We start from the raw sequence: 6,195 nt of genomic DNA on the forward strand, positions 1-6,195 counted from the left end.
AGTGAATAAACCCAGGAACAGAAAATCAAATGCCACATGTTCTCACTTATAAGTGGGAGCTAAACATTGGGTACTCCTGGACGTAAAGACGGCAATAGACACTGGGGACTAGTAAAGGGAGGAGGATGGGACGTGGTAAGGGTTGAAAAACTAACTATTGGGTACTGATCCTGAATGACAGGATCATTCATACCCCAAACATCACCATCGCACAATATACCTAGCTAGCAAATCTGCACGAATATCCACTGAATCAAAACTAAAAGTTCAAAAAAAAAAGAAAAGAAAACCAAGAGTTCTTTGTATATTTTGGATAACAGTCCTTTATCAGATATATCTTTGCAAATATTTTCTTTTTTCTTTTTTTTTTTTTTTTTTTTGAGACAGAGTCTCGCTCTGTCGCCTGGGCTGGAGTACAGTGGCCGGATCTCAGCTCACTGCAAGCTTCCGCCTCCCGGGTTCACGCCATTCTCCTGCCTCAGCCTCCCGAGTAGCTGGGACTACAGGCGCCCGCCACCTCGCCCGGCTAGTTTTCTGTATTTTTTTAGTAGAGACGGGGTTTCACCATGGTAGCCAGGATGGTCTCGATCTCCCGACCTTGTGATCCGCCCGTCTCGGCCTCCCAAAGTGCTGGGATTACAGGCTTGAGCCACCGCGCCCGGCCGCAAATATTTTCTTTCAGCCTGTGCCTTGTCTTCTCATTCTCTTAATAGTGTCTTTCACAGAACAGAAATTGTTATTTTTATACCCTGACACCAAAACCAGAAAAAGACACAGCAAAAAAAGAAAAGTACAGGCCAAGGCCGGGCGCGGTGGCTCATGCCTGTAATCCCAGCACTTTGGGAGGCCAAGGTGGGTGGATCACGAGGTCAGGAGATCGAAACCATCCTGGCTAACACAGTGAGACCCCGCCTTTACTAAAAATACAAAAAAAAAAAAAAATTAGCCAGGCGTGTTGGCGGGCACCAGCTACTCTAGAGGCTAAGGCAGGAGAATGGCGTGAACCTGGGAGGCAGAGCTTGCAGTGAACCGAGATCTCGCCACTGCACTCCAGCCTGGACAACAGAGCGAGACTCCGTCTCACAAAAAAAAAAGACAAAAGAAAAGTACAGGCCAATATCCCTGATAAACATAGACAGAAAAACCTTCAACAAAATACTAGCATATCAAATCCAACAGCACATCAAAAAGATTATATGCTACGGCCTAGAGGGATTTATTCCAAGGATGCAAAAATAGTTCAAGACACATCACTCAATAAACATGACACATCACAGCAATAGAAACTATAACCTAACAAAAACGATAACTCTGCCGGGCACAGTGGCTCATGCCTATAATCCCAGCACTTTGGGAGGCCAAGGCAGGTGGATTGCTTGAGCTCAAGAGTTGGAGACCAGCCTGGGCAATATGGTAAAAACCCGTTTCTACAAAAAATACAGGAATTGGCCATGTGTGGTGGCGAGTGCCTGTAGTCCCAGCTATTCGGGAGGCTGAGGTGGGAGGATCACTTAAGCCCGGAGGCAGAGGTTGTGGTGAGCCGAGATGGCACCACTGCACTCCAGCCTGGATGATGGAGCCAGTATTAAGTTGAATATAACTTAATATTCAATATATGCAGAAAAAGCATGTGATAAAATTCAATATCCCTTCATGATAAAATCTCTCAACAAATTAGGTATAAAAGGAACATCCCTCAACATAATAAAAGCCATAGATGACAAACCCACAGCCAATGTCATACAGAACAGGAAAATGCTAGAAACCTTTCCTCCAAGAACTGGAGCAAAACAAGGATGCCCACTTTCACCACTCTTACTCAGATAGCACCGTAAGTCTTAGCCAGAGCAATTAGACAAGAGAAAGAAATCAATGCATCCAAGTTGGAAAAGAGGAAGTCAAATGGTCCCTGTTTGGTTTTCATCCACAGTTTCTGGATCATAATTCCCATAGCCCTTGATGCAGTTTTTTGTTATAATGTTGGGGGCGTTAGGCCTCAGGGACAGGCCTCTGACGTTGTCCTGCCCTCCTTTCACTCTAATGTTCCCCTGCCTTTCTGATTGTGAGTCTTGAGAGGGTCTCACCTATACCTCTAGGGGAAGAATGCTGCTGCCATGAAGCTTCCATAAAAATCCAAGAGGACAGCCTGGCGTGGTGGCTCACGCCTGTAATCCCAGCACTTTGGGCGGCCAAGGCGGGCAGATCATGAGGTCAGGAGATCGAGACCATCCTGGCTAACACGGTGAAACCCCATCTCTACTAAAACTACAAAAAATTAGCCGGGCGTGGTGGCAGGCGCCTGTAGTCCCAGCTACTTGGGAAACTGAGGCAGGAGAATGACATGGACCCCGGAGGCGGAGCTTGCAGTGAGCCGAGATCCCACCACTGCACTCTAGCCTGGGTGACAGAGCCAGACTCCGTCTAAAAAAAAAAAATCCAAGAGGACAGGGTTCAGTGAGCTTCCTGATAGCCGAACACATGGAGGCCGACAGGAAGGTGAAGAAAAACTCGCCCACATGCTGGGAGGGTGGTGCACTCCCACTCCACAGGATCAGAAGCTCCTGCGTTTGGGACCCTTGCAGACCTCATCCTATATATCTCTTCATCTGGTTATCTGCATCCTTTAAAATACACTTCTTAGTACACCAGTAAATGTGTTTCTCTGAGTTCTGAGAGCCACTCTAACAAACTAATTGAACCCAAAGAGGGTGTTGTGGGAACCCCAACTTGAAGGCAATCAGTCAGAAGTTCCAGAGGCCTGGCCTTGGGATCGGTGGGTGAGGGGAAAGAGGGAATAGGCTTGGGGACTGAGTCCTTAACCTGTGGGATCTGGCACTATCTCCACGTAAATAGTGTTAGAACGGAATTGGAGGACATTCACCTGGTGTCTGCTGCTTGGTTGGCAGGGAAGATCCCCACACATATGGTCACAGAGGTTCTCTTCTGTGTAGGTGATTTCTGAGATAGGAAAGTAGAGGAAAACATGGTTTGAGGAGAGAATTTTACCCATGTATATAAAGAAAAGCTTTCACTGCTAAATTCTACCAAACTTTTAAAGAACTCACTCCAACTCTTCTCAAACTCTTCCAAAAAATTGAAAGGGAGGGAATTCCAAATTCATTTCAAAAAGCAAGTGTAAAGGCCAGGTGTGGTGGCTCACGCCTGTAATCCCAGCACTTTGGGAGACCAAGGAGGGTGGATTACAAGGTCAGGAGTTCGAGACCAGCCTGGCCAACGTAGTGAAACCCTGTCTCTACTAAAAATACAAAAATTAGCCAGGCATGATGGCAGGTGCCTGTAATCCCAGCTACTCGGGAGGCTGAGGCAGGAGAATCACTTGAATCCGGGAAGCAGAGGTTGCAGTGAGCTGAGATTGCACCATTGACTCCATCTCAAAAAAAAAAAAAAAAAAAAAGAAAGCGAATATAAACCAAAACAGTGTCTGAGACAGGTCTCAATCAATTTAGAAGTTTATTTTGCCAAGGTTGAAGATGTACCTAGGAAAAAGAGACACAAGTCATGGTAGGATTTGGAGTCTACAGTTCTAAGACTACCAAAAAGTCTTAGAACTGATCAACAAATTCAGTAAAGTTCAGAATATAAAATCAACATACAAAAATCAGTAACATTTCTATACATCAATAACAAACTTTCTGAAAAAGAAATCAAGAAAGCAATTTTATTTTAAAAGGCTACCAAAAAAAAAAAAGAAAGCCTAGGAATAAATTTAACCAAGGAGGTAAAAGACCTCTACGATGAAAACAATAAAAGGCTGATGAAAAAAATTGAGGAGGACCTAAAAATTGAAAGACATTCAATGTTCATGGGTTGGGAGAATTAATATTGTTAAAATGACCACGCTATTCCAAATGATCTACAGACTAAGTGCAATCCCTATCAAAATATCAATTATATTCTTTGCAAAAATTTTTTAAAAAATCCTAAAATTCATATGGAACCACAAAAGACTCTGACTAGCCAAAGCAAACCTGAGAAAAAGAACAAAGCTGGAGGCATCACACTACCTGACCTCAAAATATACTATAAAATAGTAACCAGAAAAGCACAGTACTGACATAAAAGCAGATACACAGACTACTGAAACAGAATAGAGAAACCAGAAATAAATACACGTACCTACAGCCAACTGATTTTCAACCAAGACATCAAGAATATACATTGGCAAAAGGACAGCCTCTTCAATAAATGGTACTGAGAAGCCCAGGCATGGTGGCTCACGCCTGTAATTCCAGCACTTTGGGAGGCCAAGGCAGGTGGATCACCTGAGGTCAGGAGTTCGAGACCAGCCTGACAAACATGGAGAGACCCTGTCTCTACTAAAAATGCAAAATTAGCTGGGCATGGTGGTGCATGCCTGTAGTCCCAGCCACTCGGGAAGCTGAGGCAGGAGAATCGCTTGAACCCGGGAAGCAGAGGTTGCGGTGAGCTGAGATCACACCGTTGCACTACAGCCTGGGCAACAAGAGCAAAACTCCATCTCAAAATAAATAAATAAACAATAAATAAATGGTACTGAGAAAATTGGATATCCATAGGCAGAAGAATAAAACTAGACCCCTATCTCTCACCATATACAAAAATAAACTCAAAATGAATTACAGATTTAAATGCAAGACCCAAAACTACAAAACTACTAGAAGAAAACATAAGGAAAATGCTTAGGTCATTGAGCTGGACAAAGATTTCATGGATTAGACCACAAAAGCACAGGCAACAAAACAAAAATAGACAAATGGGATTATATCAAACCAAAAAGCCTCTGCACAGCAAAGGAAACAATCAACAGAGTAAAGAGTCAGCTTGCAGAATGGGAGGAGCTATTTACAAACTACTCATTTGACAAGGGATTAATATCCAGAATAAACAAAGAACTCAAATAACAGCAAATAAAACACAACAACAAATAACCCATTTTTTTTAATGGGCAAATGATCTAAGTAGACATTTCTCAAAAGATCTACAAATGGCCAACAAGTATAAGAAAAAATGCTTAATATCACTAACCATCAGGGAAATGCAAATCTAAACTGCAATGAGATTTCATTTCATCCCAATCAGAATAGCTATTACCAAAAAGACAAAAAATAACAAATACTGGAGAGGATGCAGATTAAAGGGAATTTTTTTTACACTGTTGGTGGATATGTAAATTAGTACAGCCACTGTGGAAAACAGTATGGAGGTCCCTCAAAAAACTAAAAATTAAGCTACCATATGATCCAGCAATCCCACCACCTGATATACATCCAAAGGAAAGAAAATCAGTATGTTAAAGAGATATCTGGCTTTCTGCCTCCACTGATGCCATGATGCCTGTGAGAAACCTTGTGGTGAACGGGGGCAAAAAAAAAAAAAAAAAAAAGCAGGTTCTGAAGTTCACCCTTGGTTGCACCCACCCTGTAGAAGATGGAATTGTGGATGCTGCCAATTTTGAGCAGTTTTTGCAAGGAAGGATCAAAGTGAACTGAAAAGCTGGGAACCTTGGTGGAGGGGTGGTGACCGTCGAAAGGAGTAAGAGCAAGATCACTGTGACATCCGAGGTGGCTTTTTCCGAAAGGTATTTGAAATATCTCACCAAAAAATATTTGAAGAAGAATCATCTTCATGATTGGTTGTGTACAGTTGCTAACAGCAAAAAGAGTTACAAATTACGTTGCTTCCAAATTAACCAGGACGAAGAAGAGGAGAAAGATGAGGATTAAATTTCATTTATCTGGAATATTTTATGTGAGCTCTTGAATAAGACTTGGTAACCAAAATGGTGGTTTATCCTTGTATCTCTGCAGTGTTGACTGAACAGAAAATTGGAGATCATAGTCAAAGGGCTTCCTTTGGGCCGCTACTCACTTATTTGTAATATGACATCTTTTTTTTCTGCTTGAAAATTTCAATTCTTGTGGTAATACTAGAGTAGAAGGAGAGGGTGACTTGATGGAACTGACAACCATTGGGTAGGCAGATGAAGGTGTGGAGGTGTGGGCTGAAGGGAGTGACCGTTTTATTTTTAAAAATATAACTGTCAATCGTTTCTGTTGCTTTTCCCAAAGAATGATTCAGGGATACAAGCGGGCTCCTCTCATTCATTAAAAGAAAACGTGACATCTTTCTAAGATTCTCTGTCTGGGAAAATGACAGTGTCAATAAAACGCGGGTTTCTGGGCTATTCGTCTTACT

The 6,195-nt window shown here is 42.4% G+C and overlaps 1 pseudogene; it reads left to right on the forward strand.

Moving 5' to 3' along the window:
- The first annotated feature begins 5,327 nt into the window (after window positions 1-5,327).
- LOC111525067 lies at window positions 5,328-5,723 on the forward strand (annotated as a pseudogene).
- Window positions 5,724-6,195: the final 472 nt, after the last annotated feature.

The sequence above is a fragment of the Piliocolobus tephrosceles genome, chromosome 15 (genome assembly GCF_002776525.5).
Source record: "Piliocolobus tephrosceles isolate RC106 chromosome 15, ASM277652v3, whole genome shotgun sequence".
Classification (NCBI taxonomy): domain Eukaryota; kingdom Metazoa; phylum Chordata; class Mammalia; order Primates; family Cercopithecidae; genus Piliocolobus; species Piliocolobus tephrosceles.